General features: G+C 42.8%; 1 long non-coding RNA gene across 1 annotated transcript in view; it reads right to left on the bottom strand.

Annotated features, from left to right (window-relative positions):
• The window catches only part of LOC147198385 (uncharacterized), a 60,162-nt gene extending 44,189 nt beyond the window's left edge, over positions 1 to 15,973 (bottom strand). Inside the window, exons 1-2 of the long non-coding RNA XR_015102218.1 lie at positions 15,941 to 15,973; positions 15,838 to 15,874 (exon numbers count right to left, since the gene is read on the bottom strand). This is a non-coding gene — a long non-coding RNA (uncharacterized LOC147198385). The remainder of the gene's footprint in view (positions 1 to 15,837; positions 15,875 to 15,940) is intronic.
• Between the last annotated feature and the right edge of the window lie 471 nt (positions 15,974 to 16,444).

The raw sequence follows: 16,444 nt of genomic DNA, 5'->3' as shown, positions 1-16,444 counted from the left end.
GCCCTTGTAAACACAAAGCCCGCATCTGACTGGGAGAGGCCTCAGTTGGGCAGACAGCAGAGGGACTTAACAAAGCTAATTAGAAGAGGCTGACATGTTCAAGCGAGCTGCTGCTCGCGACTCGGCTCAATCACATATGTTTCCTTTGTGGCGGCTGAAGTGGCTCCTTTGTTTGGGAATTGATAGCGTTTCGCTCCACCATCCCTTTGGGTGGAGGCAGTGACCTGCGGAGGCCCCAGCAGTGCGAGGGAGGCTTCTCTCTCGGCTCCCCGATGCCGGCTGCTCCAGCTGTCCCAACTCCCTCCCCAAACCCTGCCAGAGCCACGGACGCACGGCAAGATGGGCAACACCTGTATAAAGAGTGGATACCATCCCCCTTCTACCCAGACACCTCCGAGCAGCCTGCCCACCTGCTACCGAGCTCTCTGGGCCCTGCAGCTTAAACGCTCATTTTGTGCCTCTCAGCACGGGACTTATTGATATAAATAGCTGTGCACAAAGTGCACACTCTGTTTTCTCTTGGTCTGATGCGGAAGGTGTGTGTGTCTTTGTGCGTGTGTGTGTGTGTGTGTGTATATGTGTGCGATTACACTCTACGGAGGCCTCTTTCAGGTGGGGATGAAATATGAGGACTTTGGACACTGGTTGAATGTCAATCTCTGCTCGACTTACTGAAAATGATTATTGTGCATTTCACACAGATTGAAACGGACAACAACACTCTGGCGGCGGTCTTAAACAAGGATTCGATAACTAATATGTCGCCGCAAGACGCTGCGTATTACGCATTACAGATGCTACAATAGATTTAATGATGACCTGACCATTTGTCTTGATTTAGCATGTCCTTCCTGCGCGCTGAAGCCTAGTTTCGTCCTTGAATACGATCACCAATAGTAACCTATGAAAAAAGGCGAGGAACACAAAGAGAAAGGAACGCATGCTAATCGTAATTTGACAAATAACGCTTCACTCAGATGAATTATTTGTGTTTACCGGACGTAAAAAGCACAGTGGCACATTTGAGTGTTAAACAGCTCTATAAAGGCAGAAACAAAGTTTGGAAAATAAAAGTCCATCACTTTCATTCACCTCGGCCTGCTTGGCAACAGATTAATTGTCACCCATTAAGATGACAAGACAATTTGTGGAGGAGCTGAGTGTAAATAAATACGCTGAGGAGGAGATAATACATCAGGCTGCTGACCGGGCTTTTCCATTACGGCAGCACATTTGTTTCCATACTCGGTGGAAGCGACCGGGCGAATGGCGCCTTTCCTTCATGAAGTGCGAGCGTAACTATCTTGAGGAAAATAAGGACTCCGTGACATTAACTTTCATTACAAAAGTCATCTCAGCTGCCAGACGAAAACGGGGGCTCGACTCACTTTGCGGGAGAAGACATACAGTAGTCTTGACTCCATGATGCTGCGATAAAACTATAGCAAAAATAAGGAGCCTGCATTGATTTTCTAGCAAAACACAACCGTGACAAAATATATATAGAATGAGTTATATATGCAAATTTCTATTTAGCGAACCAGTGAATTTTCAACGTGTGCAAGTACCACAAATGCTTTGACCACTTACAGTACACAAAAGCATCACTAAATTCAATTATTTAGGTACCGTACAAATGTTAATCTAATCATTATTTAAGTGCATTTCCTTCCCTATATTTAAACACAGTATTAATGTTCACATTTTCTGTTGCCTTGAAATATGAGTGCCCAGACTTACGAGTTTGTTGAAATACACCGTTAAAAAAAACAACAACATAATTTGTATTTTTTGGGCTAAAACAGTTATTTCACTTGGAAGAACTTTGTAATGCAAGTAATTGACATTTATGGCAACAATGTTAGTTAGCGCACCAAAGCAAGCAAGTTGTTGGACACTTTCTCAAGTCTCTGTGAATGTATGTATTGTACTGCCCCCAGGTGGTCGGAGATCACACACCACAAGGAGCAGCACAATGACCGTTGAATTGAAGCGAAAAAATGCTGCAAAAATTGTTGAATTCTTGACGTTATATTTAATCGTTGGCTTAAGATAATATGAATGATACTTTTTAGGAAAAGAAAAAACACCATTTTGGTGAAAACCCGCCCCGATTACGCGACTGTATTTACATGTTGCTCCTTATGATGGAACTTGGAGAGCCAAGTATTTTGTGAAGATGTACTTGGTTTAAAAAAAAAAAAAAGGTTGAAAACCACAACACTAAACGATTTCCAGGAGGTGATGAAGGGAAAGAAAGGAAAGTCCACCCGGTGTGGCTGCATTGATTCTGCAGTAATTGATCGGATGGGCCCTTGTGATAATTGACAATTATCCCTGATTACCAGACTGGGGCTTAAAATCCAGTTGAAGAAAATGAGCAACATTACGGGATGTTGTACAATGGCTGAACAAAGCTAAATCAATACACTTCAGAAAGAACAAGAGCCGAGACTAACGCGGAACCACATGGTGCTCCGCCAATAAAGGCCGCGGTTCGTACTAAACAGAATACAACACACAACAAGGGGTTGTAACGAGCACAGTAATCACGAAAGATTAGAAACACGAGCTAATGGAGGCTGCTGCGAGTGGAAGGCTCTTTTGACGCGAGGTCATTTATCCGCATGCGTCTATGCTAGCGTGTCCCCGAGTGTCTATATTTCTCCATTACTACGCGTGTGACCCCGGCTGATTGCTCCTCTTGATTCGAGCAGACAGATGCAACTCATTGCGGCTTAATAAATATCGGGGCCCTGGGGATCTCAGCTAAACAGTTCTATTAAGTTGGAAACATGTCCGCCAATATAAAAGCGGCCTGACCCACGACAAAGGTCAACTGTGACACGCGTGTTTACCCCGAGAAAACAAAAACCGGGGGCTGGGAGGTCTTGTTTTGTCGAATGTCTTCATACGTGCGAGAGAGGGGTGTGGGTGGGCAAATTGCGAGGTTTCAGCCCGTGTGTCCTTGAAACCGCAGGATAGATGTATGGAGGGGTCGGAGCTAGATGGATAGATAGATGGTGAAAAGTGCTAATCTGCCTCTACAATGTTTAATAAGCACATCAAAACACTGATGTCGAGACATTTCCATGCTTGGTGAGCATATTAGAGAGAGTCGCCGCATTAAATAGCATTGACGAACTGTTTGCTTATGCTGTAATAATTAACTTACATTACATTACTTTGTGTGATTACTTTCTTAATTGGCTGAATTATGCATCAATTTAAGATCTAATAACCAGTCGCAGGCATTAGACAGTGTTCAGACACAAATTGCGCGTAGTTTCCGAGCTTTAATTAAACACTCCAGAATAAATGAAACGATGTGGGATGGATGTCTCGCAGTGATTTCCTGGGTGCTTAAATATGCTATTTATTATCAAGGGGTATAAAAATTCACTTTCTCCTCAGGAAAGCAAACCACAAGATGCCAATTATCGGATGCAAGTTGCTTTGCCGGCTTTTTAAGAATGGAGACTTAATAAATTTGCTGCGTGGGACTCGTTAAGATATAATACAAATACATTACTATGCCATTTTTCAAGTTTCACATTTTGTGTGCAGAGCAAAATAAGGCCCCTAAAGATTACTTTAATTACAGAGCGCAGTGTGCTTTTTTGTTGTTGTTGTTGTTGTTGTTATTGCATTGAGCTGAGGAATGAGTGAGCCGGCACAAGAAGTGAGGAGTCTTTGCAGGTATTCCAATTACTCCATTAAAGGCAGCGATTAAATATGGCCAAGTATTTTTAACCCCGTATATTTTTAAAATGTTGCTTGGGGTGCCGATACAACATATGTGGCAAGCGTGTCGACTGGTTAACATGTCCGCCTCACAGCGCAGAGGTGCAGGGTTCGATTCAGGCTGCCGCGGCCTTTCTTCGGGTGCTCCCGATTTCTCCCACATTCCAAAAACATGCATGGCAGGCTGATTGAACACTCAAAATTGTCCCTAGTGGGTCAACTGGTTAACATGTCCGCCTCACAGTGCAGAGGTGCAGCGTTCGAGTCAGGCTGCGGCCTTTCTACGGGTGCTCTGGTTTCCTCCCACATTCCAAAAACATGCATGGCAGGCTGATTGAACACTCAAAATTGTTCCTAGGTGCGAGTGTGAACGCGAATGGTTGTTCGTCAATGTGTGCCCTGTGATTGGCTGGCAACCGGTTTAGGGTGTCCCCCGCCTACTGCCCGAAGACAGCTGGGATTGGCTCCAGCACGCCCCGCGACTCTCGTGAGGATAAAGCGGATCAGAAAATGGATGGATGGATGGTAGGAACATGGTTTAGCAAATGAAGAGAATGCTAATCCAGGTGAGCGGTGTTGGTGCTTGACAGGATCATTTGTCAGCTTTTGAAAAGATCTCCAAGGTTGGACAGAAAACGATGGCAGCACGCGGATGCTTCGCAGACCTCGTGATAGTTTCTGTCTGTCACTTAAATTTTCGTCTTTTACGTCTGACTAGACTCGTCATGTCAGCGACCAAGAGGAACGAACCCCCTCGCGTTCTCCGATTGCCTTTGGCATGCAGTTTGGTAAACCGTTAATTCTTTGCTTCGCTACCTTTAGGTGAAGCTTGCCCTCCCATCAGCGAGACTCAAACAGAGATCAGCTCACCTACGTGATATTACATATGCCCGTGCACTTTCCGAGGAGCTGGCACAGGAGCTTCATCGTGCAGTCAATCCTGCATCTCATTTGACTAATTGCATTAAAAACAAGCACTGGAGGATTAAAAATAAATAAATAAATACATCTACAAGAACGGCTCCTGAATAATTGCATGATGAATATTTGAAATGTTTTCTTGTTACCTTCAAGTCTTCGACAACTGTCAACATTAGTTAACCCGCCGCACTAAATAATGTGATGGCCTTTCAGGACTAATCAACGGACAAAACGCTGAAAGCAAAGCCAGAAGGCGCCCCTCGTGAGTTTTCCGACACAACATAGAAATTCATTTCACAACATTTAGTCTCAAAGCGGCAAGATGGCCATTTATCATAGCACAAGGCGTGAATCAGGTCGCACCGTAAAAATCGAACATCGATTCGCCTTATTCCCCTGTTCTGCCATCTGAGCCGCATCATGATCATTAAACTGACCACGGCATGTCCAAAAAATGGATTTATAATACACCGAGCTCAGCTTGAAACATCACAAGAATGGGATCCCGAGGACGAGGAGGAGGAGGCACCGATTTGGCTTGAACAAAAAACAAACAAAAAAAAGAAAACCATTAATTTTGTGCATCTTAGTTCCAGTCACAAAAGGAAAGGCGGCTCAGGAGCTCTTGGCTCGAGTCCATCTCGATGCCAAGCGCACGTGATCCGAGCCCGGATGAGCGTGCTTTAATGGGACTGCTTAGCCCCATCATGACCCAATGAGTGCCGGCTGTGGAGTGGACGTGCTCGGTGTATGTTCCCAGCAGGGAGACCGTGTCTTATGAAGGTCACCACTGCAGCAGTCGGTTCGGGGCTCTCTAAGTAAACTCTGGAGAGGAAAACAAGCCACATCCGACATTCTCTCTCTTTGTGCTGCCGCGGCCAGCGAGACCCGTCTAACAGGACAAGCTCAAACCCAGATTCCTGAAAAACACGTTCCTTGTAGATACAAAAAAAATATTTGTGTGCGTGCGCGCGTGTTTTTATATATATGTGCACATGCCACTTCCAATTACAAAGGCGAGGCAGCGTCATCAGTATGCATTCAAACTGAGAAACGTAGCATTTTGAAAAGCGATTCGGAGCGTCGGGCAAAATGGGAAATTAGCCTCAATGGAATTTCAGTCCAAACAGCAAGAGTGTGTGACAGCACTGGCCAGTGTTACGGTCGCCTAATGGACAACGTTGCATTAATTCCGCTTCAGATGAACAGGCAGGGCAGTCGAATCACAAATGGGAAGGGAGAGGGCTGGGAGGTGGGAAGGGGGGTGGGGGGGCAAGGTGGATGAATTATGCATATTACATTACCATAACTCTACTATATACTGTTCAGCTAAACAATGCCGTATAAATTGGGACTACGACGGAGATATTGAACAATTTCCTGCATGGTTCTTGCCTAGCTTGGGAGTGAAATTGTATTTAGTTTAGTAGCGGAGCCCATATGAGATTTGAATGTCCGGCTGTAGCGCTTATGTAAACAAGTCAGGGATAATTGAAAAGAAAGTCTCCTGACCGCTTTCCTTTCGGCCTATCATTCAAAGAGATGGCAATTTGCTGAAATAGAAGGCGAGGAGGAATTACTTTTTCCATTGATTTTCCCTTCTAACATTAAAGGCACATAAATGAAATGCAGCAATTTACTTTGTCGGGCGGTGAAATTGTGCTCAAGCAAAACATGTCAGAAACTATTATAGGCAATCATGCTGCTTTTATTAATCCCAAGGAAATCCAATGAATGAAATTTCACTGGTGCCATGGCCTTTTTTTTTCACTTTGTGTTGTGCCAGCGACGCATTCACATGTACAATTACGGATGAAATTGACCGGCAACTTTTCTACACAAATCTAATGTATAAGTACATGGATATGTATACTTGTATGGGGAAGGTAAGGAAACAATGTCAAGGTGCAAATCTTAACTCTGATAATCCCGTTTTGGCACTACTCTCCTTTGGCAATATACGGGAATGTTTTTGTTTTTTTTGCAAGAACAAGGCAAATAAAACATTTGCACGACACCACTGAAAATGAACTGCCGCTGCCTAAAACAAAACGAAGAAACAAAAAGTACTGCTTTGTTTTTCCACTGCAATAATTTAATGCTGAGAGTGCAACGCTCATTTGGCGATGACGTCCATAGTTTGCCTCGCGTTTCGCCCAAGTACACACCGGCGGCTCGCTTTGTAAAACAGCATGCGGCATCGCTAACTGCCTCTTGTTCGAGCCTTGTAATCATTACTTGGCATCTTATTGCCTGCGTGGCTTTTAAAGCCCTCGCTTCACTCCCAGAAAACAGCAGATCTTTTATTAAAACTTTAGGAGAGCGTCACCCACCCTTCCTCCCCAGCGGAGGGGGGGTGGGGGGGGGACAAAGGAGGAGTGGGACAAATTAGTGTTGACAGTAGACACTTAAAGCAGGAAAATCACAGGCCCGCTGGGAGGCGGGAGCCACATGGGGCTCGGCGCTTGTGTAAAGCACACTCCAGATTTCACTTGAGATGCAGTCACCTTTTAACAGAGCGGGGGGAATGTCAAAAGACCCTCTTGAATGAGCCAATAAAGCCACTAAAAGGGGAGGATTAACCAGCTGATATCAAGGACAGCGGTTTGTTTGGGAAGCGGACGGCCCCTTTTCTGCCGCAGCGCACGGGGCGGAACATTTGCTTTTCTAAGCACGCCACTCGCCGGGGCCAAAATTGCATTGACGTCTTAATTCCTATTGTGGTGGCGGCAGGGTTATCCAAATGCTGCTCGTGTTAACATGGAACTGATGGTCTGAATTGGTTTCTCCTGACCCCGAGCTTTTGACGCGACGAGAGCCCCTTTGGCCTCCTTTGTTTTTTTTCGCGGTGTATGGTCTTCATTGGCTTTACGGCCCATTCATCAGAGAGCGCCGCCGGTGGAAGGGAAGCCACGCGATCTCAAACACTTCATTACAAGACATCGGGGGCTTTCAATCTCCTCTTAATTTCCCAGCAGCTGTGATGAAAAACCCTTTATCCAATTAATGTGTCAACACACGACCCAACAATGTCACGGCCTCCTCGCAACCTCATAAACAGCAGATAAAAAGCGAGGCTTAAAATAGATGCATTTGAGCTCCAAGGACGATGATGGATTTCTACCTGCAAACCGGAGTGGAGCAGTTTTGTGCATGCTTGGGTTTGTTTTTCAACTTTGCAACACTGTTACTAAAAATCAAGTTTCAGATTCAAATTATACTTTTTTTTCTTCTTTTTTTCCCCTCTTGGCATGGCAAAATTTGTTAAACTTGAGCAAAACAGCTTGAGAACATTTTGGTTGATTCTCCGTAAAACTGTACACAATGCATGCAATCAATCCGCTATTTAAATTGATATTTGCACAATCTTGTGATTACTTTTTTTTTTTTTTTAATTCGCTGTGAAAATCCTGATTCTGTAAAGTCTCCCGTTAAGTTGTAGCATTATTCATAATAAAGTTGCTTTGACGTATCGATACAGTATTTTTTTCATCTTGGACGTGTCAATTGATTTATTTCGATAAGTCTGTGAATGACCAACGGAGGGCTTCGCCACATGAAATCTTGCCTCCTGTAAGTGCCACATCGAGTCTACCATATTATTTGGTCCTAATGCATTTTCAATGTGTCCTAGTGTGGTTACACAATGCATTCAAGGTGAAACCTTGATCTGGCAAAGGCCTTCCACAAATGTATTTAGTGTTGTCACGACCCCAGCTACTAAGAATTGTTAGTTTATCAGCAACGGGGTGTCACATGTCGCCCGGCGATGCCTTCCGGTGTAAGTTATCGTAGCTTCAAGACGGCGAGCGGGTAGTTTTCGGAGCGTTTTATTTTGTTGTCTGATATAGTGCTGCTCAACGCTTAAACCCCCCTTGCCAGTGATAAATCAAACAAGCAGCGTCTGCTTCTGATAACTCAATAAGCACCTGGGCTCCTCCTTAACATGTCACACCTGCACTTCTCGGGCATCACTTGGGAGGGGGCTTGAGACACCTGCCTGGTGGATTTGAGAAAGCTAGCAGCTGGGAGAGTAGCACCACGCATGCTTAATTAGGATGAACAGCAAGTCTGCACAAGGAAGGGAGTGCCGATATTTGATGTTTTAAATTGTATAAAAATCCCGTGGTTGTGTAGCTCTTGGATAGCATTTTTTCTTAAATGTTATGGGCATTTCACAGGTTAGTGGGTAAAAGGGAATCAAGATACTTCTTTTGGTTTAGCTTTGTTTGCATTACGTTTTCTTCAGGCCGCAGTGTATCATCAACCTGATTTAATGAAAAGTGAGAATATATTTTTGGTCAATATTGTACACTTTCTATCCAATCAATGACCTATATTCCTACGAGCCACTGTCAAAAGTGTTTTAGTTAAACAAAAAAATAATTGTATACTGATTCTTAAAACCCAAAGGTATTTATTAAATGATAGAAAGAAAAGGGCTCCCAATAGCTCCAACGTCAACATATTTTGAAAGCGTTGCTGCTTTTTGCCAAATGGCTCTTTGCATGTTGTTTAAAATCTTTTGTAGTGCTTTTGCAAACGCCTCACCAATGTAGTGGTTGATAAGTGGGAAAAAAAGGCAGTTAATAAACTCTAAAGTTGTAGAAGAACATTTTGTTAGTGTTAAAGAAGGACAGATGTGACCTCCCCTAAATGAAGTGTGAGAGAACATAAGGGTTATAAGTTACTTATCTAGCGGCAAATCAACAACAACAACAAAAAAATACGTAGCAGATTTCCGTGAGTGAGTTGCAAACAAGAATCCATATCATTCTGGTGACGATCTGGACAAAAATACAACGTGACTGGATTCAAAATGATCCTGCCCTCTTACATCATCTATCACATGATCATTTGCAACAGTAAGATAGGCGTCAACACACGGAAAGCTTCACCTTTTTAGGTCATAAGAAACACATTTTTTAGCCCTCCAAGATCCTGCACCGTACATTTTTTTTCTCTTTGGTCTCATTTTAAATCCATCTACGTCGCCACTAGGCTCATGCTAGCTAGCCCTAAGCTCGTTCGTCTCTCAGGTCCGGCGGCCAAGTTTGCAAACCCCCTTCCGTTGGTTGCTAGCCGGCCAAGAGGGAAATGTTAGCCAGCCAAGTATTCCCATGACTATTTCCGGGAATCTGATCGAATGAACTGTGTACGTAGCTTGCGCGCAGGTGCACTCCCCATGTAGATAAAGCCGAGGTAGGGCGACGGGATCTACCATCAAAACATTCCGACAATATGCGATGACGCATTCCGACTTGAATGGAAAATGTTGATTCCGTGTTGAACAGCCATTTCGCCACTCAATTTGAGTCAAGACCTCTTCGTATACAGCGCTACTATTTATGTTGTGTTTTAATGACACCGTTTTATGCTGCGCCGGAGTTACCGAGTTGTTAGGAGGACACCGTGTTTATGTCGGCCTTCAAAATAAAGGCCTTTCAGTGAAGGCCATCTCGATTGCTTCATTTTTGTCACACGAGAGAGTGATGTTTGCCAGAATGTGGTCGGACAAACAGACAAATATTAGTCCTCGACTATTTTTTTTTCCCCCACCATTTTTCTGAACACTTCAACCTTGGTGAAGGACTACGCGAGTTACATCCAATTCTGAGTCGAGGTCTTCCGTTGCCATGGAGGCTCAAAACCCCATCACAGTATAAAAAAGGAAGAAGCGGCTTGAGAACTCAAGAGTGTCCTTCTATAATTATGGTATTCATGAAAAGATGAAATTGAGGGTTGCCTAAATCTGTAGCCCCCGGCAAAATCTACAGCATCTGACCCCTGACTATCTGGAGGATACAGCGAACATACCAAAACTTTGCTGCTTTCCTGTTTGTTTGTTTGTTTGTTTGTTTGTTTTGTTTGTTTTTTTATTTCCAACCAAACGGTCAGGACTGCGGGAATGAAGTGCATCAATTGCTTGTGATTATTAACTAGACTGAGATAAGCCCTCTCCTTAGTATGCAGATTACTGAGGCTCCCCGCTCCAGCATGTTGTACAGATGCACGGGAGCAGATGCTCTTACAGATGGCGGGTACACGGATCTATCATTATGCCTCCATTGTCTCCACTTCAATTGTTTGAGAGACAACAGAACGGCATCAAAGAGGAATCCGACTGCAATGAATTAAGAAAGGGGAAAGGAAAACAATCAGGCAAATTTATACACCGGAGGCCACAGAATGGAGAGGAGCGTGAAGCCGAAGCCATTTCTTACATACAAGCATGGTGTCGCCCAGTCATGTATACTGCACCCAAATCTGTTGGATGCAGCACTGTGCACCAGACATATGTTGCCTTTTTCATTAACAACTGCAAATTAATTCAGCGGAACCATATTAATTCAAATGCGGGAGTTTCTTTCTTCAGAGTTGAAATTAACAATGTTTCCCTTTTCTCCAAAAGCCATTTTGATGATACATCCAGAGTCAAGATCACCATGAGGTGCCTCTGAAACATGTCTCCATTTCACCCCTCCCCCCCCCCCAAAAAAAGAAAAAAAAGTCCACTTAACTTTATAGTTAAAGTTATAGTATAGTTAAGTCGCTCTTTTGTTGAAATAATTTAGCTGTAAGATGACAATGTACAGGTCATGCAATGTTCAAAATAATGGACATTTTCGGCCAACGTTAGCATTTAAGATGCACATGGTGGACCTTCACAGAACGACATCGTTCAGTTGGCAAGCTACCTATGTCACGTTCAAAGAAAGGGTTTGATGTGAATTCAGGTTCATGACATTAGTGGACAGATGAGGATTGAAAACATCTAACGACACATAAAAAGATTTTTCATCGACATTTTATAAAAAGAATTTGGGAGAGAAGAAATGTGTCAAAATGAGTACAAAACAGACACATTTGGGGTTATTGAAAATATGTGTGCATATCTGTATATATAAAAAATATATATGTTTATTGAATATTTGCTCGATGTCTTTCATTATTTCTTGTTTAAGCCAAAACCTCTTACTGGTTTTACATTTTGGAAGATATATTCTCATATTTGTGTCAAAATATAGTTGGTGGGCAATTTTTTTGGAGAGTTTGTTTGAAGCACGGTTGCCGTTTTAGGAGTGGATTTCGAATTTGTGTCAAATTTCTTCATAACTGGACAACCACAGGGCATAAAATGCAAGCAGCTCCTGAGAATTTTACCCTGAAGGGCAACCTCTTCTGCCCATCTGAGCTGCTTTCACTGAGGCACTCCTGAGATCAGGACACGAGTAGCTCCTCTGATCAAACATGACGTTACACTCCAGAGAATTACACGCTTACATTACCCAAAGAGAAGGTCACACGCAGACTTGTAAATCACGATGAAAGTCTAACACCTTCAGACCCACTGCAAGAGCTGACATGATGTAAAGAGTGAACAATGCGCAGTCTTGTTGGAAAAAGATAAGAAGCTGAGGAGGCAATACTTCTACAAAATAATACCTTTTTTTTTATTGTGAAAATAATTTTGAATTTGAACATTGAGCTACAATATTCACCGTTGGTGGTTTTTACTTTTCACGGTCCCTATCCTTCCTAACCCGAACTTAAAACACAACCTTAATGCCAGCGAATTGATCAGACTAAACAATTGTTCTGATGAGGAAGCCGAAGACAAGGACGATGATAATGTTGCGCTAAATGCTAAACATACGGTATGTAGGATTTATGTCCACAAGAGGGTTTTTATTTGTTTTCAGGCAGCGTCAACAATCAGTAACGCTGGGTCGCTTGGTTTTTGGCTGCATTTATTTAGTTTGAAGTCAAACATTGATTACAAAGAGTCAACTCCCTTAGCGGCAAGATGCCGGCGCATCCAAACAATAAATATTTCTCTTGCTGGATTGAAATCAAAAAAAATTCTATTCTCCGGTCATGTGTCATTGGGTGGATACATTGAGCTCTTGTCAGAGCACAAAGCTCCCCCTTAGAAGTCCACGTTGGCCTGTCGGTTGTTAGGACGTGCGGGTCCACATGGGGCCACGTTTGATTGGAAAGCCCAAAGGGAGGCGTTCCACCAGTCACAAGGGCATTGTTAGCGCCGGCGAAATGACCAGAGAAGAATGACTGATTATGCAACCACAGCCAGGGTTACTAATAGGAATTCTATTTGAATTTCTAACATAACAGATGTTTGCTGGGCACCTCCATGGAGCCGCGCATACACAGTTATGCTAATTCGCCAGTGTTTCCCCACAAGTTGGCTCATAGTCATTAGAGCACACAACTAGCTGGGATCCCTCTGTCAAACTAATAATTGGCCATTATTGATATTAATTAACATTTTTGCTCTCTCTGTCCTTTTTGACCCGCTATCTGTTAGTAAATCCGGTTACTGAGACCTATTAGGGCAATAAAAACCACAGGAGTCTGTGGTAGTGGCAAGCCATTCATCAGAAAGGAGAACACAAAGCCAATTAGGAAAGGGTGCAGACAGTTGTCTTCATTCTGCACTGACTACTTCTTGATCTCCATTATAAATTGCTAATAGGACAGATACCGGTTTGAAAGGGAGGACTAGGAAAGGGCTGTTACTATTGCTCACTCCCCCCGATGACAGGCGAAAGGGACTGGTTATTGTATCCTTGTTTGATGAGGCTAAACCATCATCTTTCCCGTTTGGTCTTTTGTGTTTGTGTACAACCTCCGAGACTGTGCGATTGGTGAAAATTACCCAAATTCCAGAAGAAAATCCAATTCAAAAGGGGCCTCAAAACTTGGGAGGATAAACTGTCATCATGCGCAACCTGACACACGACGTCACCGTAGCTCACCAAATCTCAGTTCGAGTGAGCATCAGAGGATCAAATCTGTTCACGTGTTTTGCTTGTTGGGTATCAAGCCCCGGCAAGAACAGCGTCAGTCATGCACAGTTTTGTAATTAACTGAAGCCCCCCCCCAAAAAAGAGGTTTGTGCAGATGCTACAAGATGGCCGCAAAGTACTTAAAAAGGAGCGGATCATAAAGCATTTCTTTCCCTTTTTTTCTTTCTACGCTGGCTATATGAAGTGTCAGATAAGTGTATGCTCATACTTATGCACTATTGGAATAAAAATAAAAGTACACATATGTGTTTTTTGTGTGTGTTCGTGTTTACGTCTGAGATCAAATTTGCTACAGTGAAAACTCCCCTGTTGTGAAAATTTCTTGCTGCAAACATGATTTCGTTGTAGAGGAGTTCCACTGTAGCTGAGATGTTCAGCATATAACAGAGTATATAGTTCCCCCCAAAATTCCGCTAGTTATACAAATTTACAAATGCCGAACCGCGAAGACAAAAAGGTACACCGTGGGTCAGTCACAGTATTTCACGTGTGAACAGCTGACAGCAACAAAAAAAAAATTGGTAAGAGTTTAACTCTGGAACAAATGGCCTCAACATACATTATTTCTTATAAGAAACAATGAATCCCAACCCTGGTCGACCAGTTTACAGAAACGGACTGCGTTTGACCTTTCAGGTTCTACTGTATTTCCAGTGTAATGCAGGTCAATTGCATCGATTGGTCTAAAACAACGCTATTTCAGCGAGCCGCTCAAATGTTGGCGGTTCATCTTCTCAAAAGTAATAGCTGCTGCCTTCGTTGCTATTATGATGCAATGAGCATCGGAAACAGTGTACAGCGCAGCTTTATGGGCTCAGATCAAGAAATCCTAATAGGTGTATATTGACTGGTTTATTTTCCACAAAACCTCCGAGGGGACTGCTGCTTGCTGGAAAATATATCAAAGAGGCTATCAACATCACACGGGTCTTGGGTGTAAAATCAATAGTGAGCCATAGATGGCTTGAGTTTTCACACTTTTCTCTCGTCATTTAAAAAAAAAAAAAAAAAGGGGCTATTATAGGCGCTATGATGCCTATGAGAGACCCGTGAGATTGTTGTACGTTTTTGTGCACCTAATTCATACTCACCTAATGGGAGTTGACGTTGGTGAATACGCACCAGGCTTTCAGCTTGATAACAAGTTATTTCATGTTGGTAATTTGATGGAACAAAGAGCGGCGGAGGACAAAGAAAGAGTCGCGACTCGAGAGCCGCTTGCCAAATGTAACCTCAGCAAATTACAACTTTGGTTAGTGCTCCCTAAATCCAGATGCTCCCGCGATGGCGGCGGTTTATGACGAGAGGTATAGCAGCAGTACCGTAAATGAGCAACTACTTAACAGCCAAGAATCAAGTGTAAAGGCTTTTTCCCCAATGAATTGCACAAGAACCTAATTACCACTTTCATCATCAATCATGAGCATTATTTATTCAGTGAAATGAATTTCTAATTAATAACTGATGAGCATTATGGCCTCGAAGACTGTAAAGCAATTAATTATGGTTGGCAGCGGGGAATATTCCAGTAAAGAACTATCTGGCACACAGTTGCGGCACCAACAGGCTAATAATGTCCACAAAGATGAGGCTTTAGACTGTTTTTGGACCTTTACTGAGATCATTTCTTTCATGATTCCTGTCCCGGTATGTCATGCTGTTGGCAGTATTTTGTACTACAGTTTCCTAAGTGTCATCTTTGAGGTTCCGCACTGTCAGCCCCCCCGCCTTTTTTCCCCCCCCCCCACTGATGTGTTGCTCTCGATTTTTGACTTTGCAGACTGCAGGAGGGTCCAGAGAGCTCTTATGACCTAAATATAGCTATAAATCCTCGATACTATACACTCGGTTTGACTTTTATGTGACGAGCATCACACGTTATAACATCAAGGACACGAGCAATATTGGCATTTGTATGGTTTCTGGAAGAATTTCTCCTTGCAATCTAAAATAAAATTGCACTGACTAGTTTGTCTGCAACGCGCCAATCGTAAACCTAAAACCTAACATGAATCTTCTTGTTTTCAACATTCAATTTATATGGACGGTGTGACTGTTTGACAACTTCTTCAGTAAATGTTACAGGCTGTACAGAATGAACAACAATTGTATTGGATTAAATAATAATAGTATGACACAAAATCTGATCGATACGTCATTATGCATATCAAAACAATAACAAGTCATAATAAAACACAAATCTGGCTCGAGTGATGGGTGCCTTCGTTACATTCATTAGCTAGTGAATAAAGTGTATTCATTGGAATTGAGGACAGGAATGTGCATGGAGGAATTTAGCTTGTGCTAATGATGCACTGCTAGCATTCACCTGTGTTCTACTTACATGGCCTGTCGTGCCCAAGGAGTGGTCTTCTTCATTCCTTCAACGATAAAAGTCCAACATAACATAAACTACCATAAAGAGGAAACGAAACGTCACTTCTTACCGAGTCCAGTCGTCGTTTTTTGTTGTCTCCAGGCAATCTTTTCTGTTCGTTCCCAGGTCGTGACATCACGCGAACGGAAGCTAACGGCAACAGTAACGTTTGATGCTTCCGCGATCCCGCCCCCCCCATCCTTTTTTTTATTTAAAAAAAATTATTTTTTTTAATAAATTGTCCCTTTTTTTTAACCATTATTCATGAATTGGATATTTATTTCCGTGTATGTTCATCTACTTTTGCTCTTGGATTCATTTAATAATCTATTCAAAAGCTCACGAGATATTTTGTATTGATCAATATATGTTCTATCTTTTCTTTTTACTGTATCTGTTCCAGCTATCCCGTATGTGGTATTCTGACATATGTATTCTACGTTGTCCAAACAAAGTTTATCTAAAGTAGTGTTATCTCCTAGCTGCATACAACGTGTCAGTTGATAACGCCATGAAATAATTACATTTCATCCATTTTTTGAAGGGCTGAGGCAAGCCTGGCTGAGTGGAGTTT

The sequence above is a fragment of the Hippocampus guttulatus genome, chromosome 11 (assembly GCF_054856545.1).
Source record: "Hippocampus guttulatus isolate MCC_2025c chromosome 11, RoL_Hgut_1.0, whole genome shotgun sequence".
Classification (NCBI taxonomy): Eukaryota; Metazoa; Chordata; class Actinopteri; order Syngnathiformes; family Syngnathidae; genus Hippocampus; species Hippocampus guttulatus.
The sequence above is the reverse complement of the archived record's forward strand: the minus strand, read 5'-3'. Positions and strand labels throughout refer to the sequence as shown.